The sequence below is a fragment of the Pseudoliparis swirei genome, chromosome 16, assembly GCF_029220125.1.
Source record: "Pseudoliparis swirei isolate HS2019 ecotype Mariana Trench chromosome 16, NWPU_hadal_v1, whole genome shotgun sequence".
In the NCBI taxonomy this organism is placed as follows: Eukaryota; Metazoa; Chordata; class Actinopteri; order Perciformes; family Liparidae; genus Pseudoliparis; species Pseudoliparis swirei.
Window position 1 is genome coordinate 12,069,498 of NC_079403.1, and position 9,254 is coordinate 12,078,751.

The 9,254-nt window shown below is 37.1% G+C and overlaps 1 long non-coding RNA gene across 2 annotated transcripts; it reads left to right on the forward strand.

Annotated features, from left to right (window-relative positions):
• The first annotated feature begins 2,747 nt into the window (after positions 1 to 2,747).
• Positions 2,748 to 4,938, forward strand: LOC130206292 (uncharacterized). Of its 2 annotated transcripts, XR_008834072.1 has the most exons (5): positions 2,748 to 2,774; positions 3,017 to 3,179; positions 3,308 to 3,396; positions 3,983 to 4,061; positions 4,380 to 4,938. It is a non-coding gene; the product is annotated as an uncharacterized LOC130206292 (long non-coding RNA). The 2 variants fall into 2 exon arrangements; XR_008834071.1 differs by lacking the exon at positions 2,748 to 2,774 and having other exon boundaries at positions 2,903 to 3,179.
• The last annotated feature ends 4,316 nt before the right edge of the window (positions 4,939 to 9,254 follow it).

A 9,254-nucleotide genomic window follows, 5' to 3' on the forward strand; every position in this document is an offset into this window, starting at 1 on the left:
ACTATTTCAGATAAGTGTTGGAGGCATTAATTCACACATAGACATGCAACCGAATATACACACTGACTGTACGCTTGGATTCACATCACATACAAACTCACACCCTCACACTGTAACACAAATGGGATAATCTAATTTAGTAGTTCATATAAATTGGAGGATTTAGTGTCAGATGACACATTAAAAAAACAACTTGTTCATTTTGTATGTCATAAGTGTGACGCGGCGTTAACTCAAGGTTATATTCTTAGCCAGATTTCATGCTCCATAATGTAGTTCCTATCTGTGGCAACTGAAAGCAGGTCCATCCACTGATAAGGTTCAACTGAACAAGATGAGAAATAGATACATATATACATATCTACTGTATATATTTGCTATTAGTGCTCATTACTGCAGTTGTGTAAATAAATAAATAAATCGATAAATTATTCATATTGCACCAATATGTCACTACTCAATCACTACAATTTCAGTATGTTTCACATTTAATGTAAAATATAACAAAACAACGCAGCTGGTGAAGGGTGAATTGGGCTTCACACATTAGAAGACAGTTAGAAAACAAAGCATTCACATTGCAGCAGCTTGCTAGTTACAAAACAACCTTATGTAAAGGAAACTGTTGACAGAGTACTGTGACAAAAAAAAAAGGTGACAAGTCATTACACACTGTTTAATGTTTTGTTTGTTACAGAGCAGTTTTTCTCTCCATAAAATTACAATATTAGCTCTTCATATTTTGTAAGTATTTTCCTTTTGCATATGCATCTGTTATCACCCTGCTTATTGTTTTTTCCAATACAATAGTTATAAAAGGACACACGCCCTCAGATTATATCTATCCAAAAGGTAATTAATTGTCCATTGGCCATTGAGAGTCATGTGGGACATTAATAGGAATTTTAAAAAACACCCATTGACCCTTGAATTTAATCTAAAAGCATATTTGTAAATCTTGTTGGAATCCTTTAAAACAATTTTGTGTGTGTCCTATTACAAGTTGTAAATCTTAAACATCCAAGCAAGAGATTAAGTATGGTTTACGCAGAAAGAGAGAATTTCTGGAAGGTCCAATAAAAAAACTCACAAGCTAAAGTTACTTTGAATATTTCTGCCATACAGAGAATAGTTGTTTAAGCACCAAGTTGAACTTTTTTTCCAAAATAAATGTTGTTTCTATTGAAAAGATAAGCACTGTCTGGGAGGCAATTATCAGAGGAAAGAATCAATGTCCACACAACAAAGTTGAAGTGAAAAATAAGAAGAAAGTGAGCAAGCTAGAAACTGATCTGAAGCAAAAGGAAAAACGCATTATCTAAACATCATACAGAGCTCCTATTAAAATAGATATGTGATATGTAACAAGAAAGTAGAATGTGTCTTATTAGACTACAAACTCATAAAAAAAAAGAAAATTGCAAATCAAAGCAATAGGAAGTCACATATGTGATAATACAACATGTGATGACTACCCATCAGGATAGTTAACCAAGTGTTTGAAATGTTTTACTCACATCTGTATACTTTCGACAGTTATGTTCATGAAAACAATTAATGTATGTTTTTTAAGAATGTATTTGTCTACAAATTCAATGACAGAGGATGAAATCATAATGATAACAAATTCATCTGACTATTATAAGAACTGCATCGTTATAATGGTACCTATTATAACACCGATTTATTCTGAGGTTATGTGAAAGGTCAGTTGTCTAGTCCATTCAGTCAAGAAGTAATTTCCAGTATTCTCACAAAAGGATATGACTCACTTGACCTTATGTGGCAAGTATTGATTTGCAACCACACTGTAAAATGTAATAGTAAAGTTTACTTAAAAAAATTAGTGAGCTTTACTCATTTCTGCTTACTTTGTTGACCTTACTTTAAGAAACTTAGTAAAGAACACTTTTTGGTGAGTAAAGTTATTAAACTTATTATCTCAAGTAAGCTTTACTTTAAAAAAATGAGTGAGGCGGACTCGGAAGAAACTCGGGCGCACTCGGCAGCGCTCGGCTCGAATACGCATGCGCAGTCGACCACTGAAGACGTTCTTTGGCCGAGACGGATTGGCGGCAGCGAGAAGGCAGTGCAGGTGTGCGAGTTACTTTAAGGTAAGTTTCAGCGTCTCAATAACGTTTAGCTGTTCATGTCCTTAGTAAACATCGTTGTATCTTCGCCATATTGTTCATATGTATATTCGTAGTTGAATCTTAACTTTACGAAGCGTTTAATGTAAGCTAGCTAGACCGTCAAAAGTTCAAAACAAACGAGTCACAATGTTAATGGCGGACATCGTCGTGGCTGTCTCACTCGTGTGCATTAACGCAGCACTACGTCACACAACGCTACTGTCACTGAGTTAAGAGTGAATGCAATGTTAGGTTGAATGTAACGAGGAATAATTCAACCACAAACCGTATGATGGAGAACTTCTCGGCCACAGCGAATGTGGTACAACGTTTTTTAATTTTTTACTTATACATCATTTCCTATTTTGTGATATTTACTGGAAATGACATCCATTATAACCAATAGCAAGTTTGAAACTAAGCTCCCTGCCAACCTCCCTACAGACTATTTATGACTTCAATCTATCTATCTATCTATCTATATCTAGGATAAGCATTTCTAATCATATTTGTCTGTGAAATCTTCCATTAAACTGATGGCTTTTTAGCCGTAAAAATGCATCTTGACGAAGAGTTATTTGCAGTTTGACTAATTGCTTTTGTTGTTTCTTTTGTAGGCTTTGAAAAATCTGGCAATGAATTGTAAGTATTGCTTATTTTCTTCTACACACTACTGCATAACACATGGAAGCGTTGCCAGATTGAGTCCATGTCTTCACACAGAGTGTCTCTTGTGACGACCATGAAGGGCCGATGAGGGGAGTTGATGAAATCTGTTCAATCTAGAAGCCACTAGTTTTCTGCCCAGTGTGATGTAGTATGTTGTAATGTGTTTACTGTAGGTCTAATATGACTACATCTTAATTTATTTCTCTTTCCGTTAGATTCTGGCTGAATTCTGTCACTTATCAAGCAAAAATCTGAGTTGCAATCAGAGTTCTTCAAAGATCTCGACAAATACACTCCTCGCTTCCTGGAGAAGTTCAAGACCCAGAGGGGGAAAGTGTCGGACAGAAACTTGAATATCTGCAACAAGTCACACCTGGGGTAAGTTTCTCAAGCAGTCATTTTTCTTTATGTGGTTAATAAAGTAGTGTCACAGCATTGCATGCAGAGCTGTCAAATGATTGTCCTTTAACACTTGTGAATTGTGTGTCTTTAAAATATTTTTTTAGAGTACAGATGTGACTGGGAGGTGAACAGCAGTCCTCCGTGGCTCTCCCGTCATCCTTGGAGATGACAACGCAGACTTCTTCAAGAATTTGTAAGTAGACTTTAGTCAAAATTATTTAATTCCACACCACAGGATGCCCAATATATCTCATGTGTTCTGCCTGTTAATCTTTTGGTATTGGCTACTTCTCTTCCAATCAGTGCTTCTATACTTTTTGATTCACTTATCCCTGATTGGGGCCCTTTTAGTGGGATCTCCCGTCTTTCCAGTCAGGTCCAGTTGCAGCTCTCTAGTCGCGCCATTCAAAACCCAAAGGCCTTCAAAATAAAAAATTACAAATCATATCACACCTAAATGGGCATCTGTACACCTTTACATGTCTGCATGATGGTAGAGGGGTTCTACTAATATCTCCTGTTACCAAAAAAGGGTTTTCACTTGTAACATTATCGCTATTTCTTTGTTGCTTTTGGGCAATATGCTCGCTCTCCTGCCACAGGAGGTTCAGGAGCAGCCAATATGATGCAGGTGTGACGGCTGACGATGGTAGGTACCTGTTCAGCCTCCTGTGGTAGGAGCACATTTCCCAGAAGCAGCAGTGACAAAGAAATGTGGATGTTTTCCACGAATATGGTTGGTTGCCCATGTATTAAACGTTGGTCTTTCTTTATTGAAGGTGTGAGTTTAGGATGGCGTGAAGCTTCGACTTGACCCTATGGAAACACAGCAGATGCCACCAAAGGGTCCTGATCGGGGTTTGTTGTGATGCAACTGCATCGACCTGTCCTCAGGCCCTTTGACATTCTGTTGTTTACATTTGCTCTATTATTGTTGTTCCATTCAAATATCATCCCTATTTGTAAATATGATAATTCATATTCTTTATTATTAGCTTTTGCAATCATTCAGTGAATCACATGATCAATGAATTAATCATCGCACTCACTCCTGAGCATCTTTCACTTGATTATCTAATAATATCAGAATCCAAGTACCCATTGTGTGTTCTACCATAGAAATGCAACGTGAAATTTGACATGTAATTGTGTTTTTTATGCTGCTCTTGTTATTAGGACTCTGATGACCTTCTGGACGTGTCCCACACCTCTATTGGGACCCTGACGGTGCTGAAGACATGGTGGCCTCCTCACTCGCTGGACCTGGAGTCTACAACTACTGCCATCGTTTTGGGAGGAACAGTCGTGATGGGTGACCGTGATAATCTTCCCCGTGCCGTGTGGCTACTCTTCGGACTTATTTACCCCTGAATTTGGAGTATCCTCAACGAGTGAGGAACACCTTCTGAATTTATTCATAGAGTGCTTCTCACTTGGACCAAAAACCCTAAAATACAATCACTCAAAAATCTACTGATGCCGTAAGGGACTGTGTTCATGATGTGCAGTCAGGCCCGAGAACTTCACCCTTCTATCTCCAATCGAACTCTTTTATAGAAAATGTCTGTTTTTGTTGTTTTTCTGTAGTTAAATTTAGCAAATGCCGAAAACGCTGTGTTCATCATATTTCTGCGTTACAAAACCTAATCTGGCAACATGTTCAGCGTTTTAAGCACATTGTTTGAGTTTTAAAACATGTGTTTTTCTTCTAAATAAACATTGTCTTCCATTGTAACTGTTCTCCTTCTTTTGTTTCAACAACTTACAGTTTTTAGTTCAGCTTACTTGATCATTTTAAGGCAATCGGTTTCCTCACTATTTCTAAGTAATGGGATCTCATTGACTATTAAAGTTAACTAGTTCTTATTAGTACTGTTTACTTAATATAACTTGGATCTTTTAAGTTGTCTTTTTGAAGTTAACCTAACTAATAATTGTTAAGTTAACTATACTAATGTTTACTGCAATTACATGAGTTGCCTAAACTTAGTTTCTTTTAGCTTTAAGAACTTAAAATTATTGAGCTACTTTACTTAGAAATGTTGAGGCAATCGGTTTCCTCACCTTTTTCAAGTAAAGTCAACTTATAACATACTTAAAGATTTTTAAGTTACCTTCACGTGTATCTTTTAAGTTGTCTGAACTGACATATTATGAGTTGACTTAACTTATGTTTACTCCAATTACATCAGTTGCCGAAACTCATTTATTTTTAGTTTTAAGAACTTAAAATTATTGAGCTACTTTACTTAGAAAATGTGAGGCAATCGGTTTCCTCACCTTTTTCAAGTAAAGTTAACTTATTACATGATTAAAGATTTTAAGTTACCGTCACTCGTATCTTTTAAGTTGTCTGAACTGACATATTATGAGTTGACTTAACTTACGTTTACTCCAATTACATCAGTTGCTGAAACTCATTTATTTTTAGTTTTAAGAACTTAAAATTATTGAGCTACTTTACTTAGAAAATGTGAGGCAATCGGTTTCCTCACCTTTTTCAAGTAAAGTTAACTTATTACATTTTACAGTGCAGATCAGGTGGAATTGGTCATCCTCTTATGATCTGGTTATCACTACCTTTTCCCAGATGGTCGGGTGTAATAAACGTTTTTTACTCTTGAATCTTCAGGATTTCAAATATCTTTAATTGGATTAAAGTGATGTATTTAGAACCACAAGCATCGACGGCCCTCACAAATGGGTTGATGTCATCCTCCTCAAAGCGTTTATGCCCTCTGAACAGGGAGACCTGCACTCTCCATTATGGTTGACTTTATATGTTGAACCACTCGCAGTGGCTGTTGTGAGCCGTCCCAAGGATTCTTTGTGTTTGAGCTGGCAGAAGAAACAAGTTGGTCCCATATGAGATTTACAGTGTGTGTACATTTCATTATTTGTGATGTTTTAAAAGACATCAGGTTACACTTTGAAATTGTGCATGTCTGAAGTACAGTAATAATGCCAGTCGAGTCATCGGGAAGTTATGAATTGACAGCAACTTAGATGGATAGATCGGAAGGTTGCATCTCTATGATCAAACTGTATGCAGATCTCACCGGAATAAGGCTAATTAAAGGTAACATTCTTATCATTCTATGAAGTTTGGGTTCTTTTTGTTACTTTGAGCCCCTTTTAATGTGTTGCCTTTTCCCTCTTATGTTATTGGTTTTTCATCGTTTAATTAGATTAGCTTTTAGGTTAGCTACTATTTTGTGTGTTTTGTTCTGTTTGCTTTGTTAATTTGGATGGATTTACTTTCATTTATTGTATTGTCTTGCATGTGTATTGCATTATGATTTGGAAAACTTAAATTGCACATTAAAATATCCCTTCAGTGATGGGGGACATAACCCACAGTCCTCCTTGGTGTACAAATATATTTAACAAATTTACTAAATCAAATCGTGAGGTTTCTATTGGCTAAATTAGTTAAATCAGGTGACTCTTTAATTGAGAATTCCTCCAGGAAAATCACAAAGAGGCACTCTGATACAAATATACTCACTTTGAATAACTCAGACTGCTAAAGCTTCATATTAAATCTACAATGCGTCTTTGCACAAAAGGAGGACCCACGTAACTGACATAATTGGAAGTGCTTCAGAGATGGATTTTTTTTAAATCAACAAGAGAATAGTTAAAGCAAACAAATCTTCTTTCAATGTTCATATGGGCATCTGGCTATTGGTGCTCATAAGAACTGAAACAAAATATGAACCGTTAACCCTCAAGTGAATTAATGTTATGAGTAATATGTGTTTCAATTAACTTATGGAACATTGTTAAAAATATGTTAATCATTACATTTAATTTCAAGTTTATAATGTACAAATATCCTGTCTGAATGCCAAAAACCTTTACAGCAACAGCATTAAAGCGCTGCTGAAGTGCACACTTTGATTTCATTGCATTGACTAGTATTTTTAGTGTCGTACCAGCCAAGCTGATGAAGAGCACGGCTCTCATTATCTTTTCTGCCTACTGGTTTCCACACGCATATCGACAGTCTCACTCGGTGGGAGATCCTTTCTCATAGATCATTTGGAAGCTCGCCTTACAAAGGGTCAGTTGTTGAGGGGAGGAGAGAGCGTTTCTCATTCACCACCCCCCATCTTGGATATTCCCAGATGGTCTGGGGAGTCAAACTGGCAACCTTGCAGTCGCAAACCCTCCTCTCAAGCCTTTGGTTGCTTCAAAACATAAAGTGCACTCCATATGTTTGCAGTGTCATAACATAACAATGCAGGTGGTAGGCTGACAGCGAGGTAGATTCTGCTCCTCACCACTGCCAGCGAGTATCAGTTGTCAGGAACTCCCACATGAAAAATAAGGTATTTTTCATCTCGTGCTGGCTGCTTAAAGAATCACAAGGGGAGCTCCCATTTGTGCACACATCCTCTTTATTTCCTCATATATTTCTGGAGGTTAACCGCCCACCACTGTTGTCATAGTAACCACATGTTTTACGGGATGCCTGCCATCATATCATATCATTTTGTGAATCTTTCATAAAGCTGCCATTGAGAATGGCCACGGGAAAGATTGAGAGAGTGCACAAACACCCAAACTACTACGGACCCTTTTGAAGAGATGACTCACCTCATCTCCTTCTCCTGTGTGTTGGTCTCTCGCTCCTCTCCAGTGCCTGAGTCTGCGTGTACAGTGTGTGCCACGACAACATAACTGTAGAAACAAATCAATGGGGTCATGCGCTGAATCAATCTAATGTGTGGCTAGCTCAGAGAGCCAGAGGGAATACAAGGTATTTATCAGAGGTGTCCCATCTCTTGCCTCTTTATCAAGCGTCTCGGACACACTCCCAGCCGCTGTCTGTCTATCTCGCTGCAAAACATGAACACCAGCATACCATCAATTACCAACTAATTAAGCCAATTACATTGACCCATTTGCATCAATTGCCATGTGGCAATTCTGGTAATGAACACAAACAACTTACTAATTGATGATCGCTTTATGTCTGCACATGAAAATAGAAAGTCATATTGGCTCACACATGTATTGTATTGGTATAGGTCTCACTCACCCCTTTTTATAAAGTTTATTTTTCATGTAAAGTGACCAATTGAGATCGTACTTTGTTTGAAAGGAGGCGTGTTGACTGCTGATGGATAGAAAATATCTAATAATGCACTTGACACAATGATCAGAAACAAATGATTATGCCGTGTGCAGTTTGAAACTATAATTGGATGACTATTGTACAGTTCTCTTTCATCATAGAGGGATCAAAACTCCTGTGCAGCTTTTACAGTTCAGAGCCAACGATGCCACAGGCAAACGCTGGAGAAACTTAGCAGCCTTGACTTTAATGAAAATATTACCGCTTTTTAGCATATAACGAGCCCTTGAAAGACAGTGAGACCTTGGTGTGTATTAGGAATACAATGTTTTGTCTAGATATTTTAAAAATAGTTGTTGGCTAATTGTTTGAGTAAGAGAGTGAAAAGAGTTCAACAGTGTTCTAAGTGTTAACAGCTAGCCAGGCCGTATCTTTTTTTACAGTTTGTTTAATATCCACAAGTAAATATTACATTGAGGGCTTGACTATGAAGCTTTGGAGGACTCACAGGACATGGGCACATATAGCTGACATTCTATATGACTTATATTCTCAGGATGTAGTGGTGTCTCTTTTTTGTCTTCTTTCCTTAAATCATTTGTCTCTCCAGCTTTAACATGTTTAACCCTCCTGTTACCTTTAGGGTCAATTTGACCCCATTCAATGTTTAATGTCGGTGTTCTTTGGGGTCAATTTGACCCCAGGCTGTTTTTCACTGTGTCAAACATATACGAAATATCAACTTTTTAATATATTTAAAGGGCTATTTAGGTAGTCAACAAACAAACATAAAGTACCTCACACTTAAACTTGGGAAACAATATTAATTCTAATAATTTTCTGGAGGTTTTAATTGCTGGGGTCAAATTGACCCCGAGGGTAAAATATGTTAGTAAATGTTAAGGTAACAGGAGGGTTAAATGACAGTTTCACATATTTGGATTAGAGAAAATATTTTGATTTTTAAA